This window comes from Suncus etruscus, chromosome 1 (assembly GCF_024139225.1).
Source record: "Suncus etruscus isolate mSunEtr1 chromosome 1, mSunEtr1.pri.cur, whole genome shotgun sequence".
NCBI classification, from domain to species: Eukaryota; Metazoa; Chordata; class Mammalia; order Eulipotyphla; family Soricidae; genus Suncus; species Suncus etruscus.
Genome location: NC_064848.1, coordinates 22,686,209 through 22,687,042, shown reverse-complemented (window position 1 = coordinate 22,687,042; position 834 = coordinate 22,686,209). Strand labels below are relative to the sequence as shown.

The following is an 834-nucleotide window of genomic DNA, read 5'->3' as shown; positions in this document are numbered from 1 at the left end:
GATTTATTGTGGCAGATGGGATGGGATGGGATGGTGAGTCTGAGGTGAGAGCAGGATCAGCCCCAAGGCTCTCCGGAGTGCAATGTCTGCCATTTTTCCAGAGGCCCAATATTCAGGATATATTTGACACCACAATTATCTGGTACAAGTTGTACCAGCCCTTATCTGCATTAAAACTTAGTAAAGTCCCACTTCTTGGAGATATGGACCTTCTGACAACATGGAAACTTTAACTTGCCCAGAGCAGAGCCTCAATCACATGTTCCTTGTTCTGTGGTTTGGTGCAGAGGAACATGATGTGAATTCTGGCCACAGTACCCTGTGGCTTTCCAAAGTTCCCCCCCTACCCCATGCACCTATTTGGAGTCTGAGATTGGGACCAGTATGAGAGCAGATAGGAACATCCATGGCAAAGGCCCATCTCCAAGGTCCCTTAGTATAGCCCATATAAGTCACAGACTGTGTACATTACTGAGGAAGCTGCTTGCTATCTGTCGCCATTTTACACCATTCATTTTTTTTTCCTTTTAGGCAATTTTGAGTTCTAATATAGTTACTGAAAGAATGTCACCCATATCACCTTACCTTCTTTCAGCATCCAGTCCATTTCCAGAGTGACCACTAACCCTCTATTATTGTCATGGTGGTCCCTACCCTGACCTATCATACCCTCATCCCGTCCACAGTCGCAAGTTTCCTACTAAGGGCCAGTTTTCCTGATCTTCATTTTTATTGTCTTCGGTCATTAGTTATTCCCCTACTATGTTTCTTTATATTTTGCATATGGGTGCAGTCATTTTGTGTCTGTCTCTCTTCCTCTATCTCCCTTCATTC

General features: G+C 44.2%; 1 pseudogene; it reads right to left on the bottom strand.

Annotated features, from left to right (window-relative positions):
• Positions 1-415: 415 nt before the first annotated feature.
• On the bottom strand, positions 416-562 carry LOC126030457 (uncharacterized; annotated as a pseudogene).
• Positions 563-834: the final 272 nt, after the last annotated feature.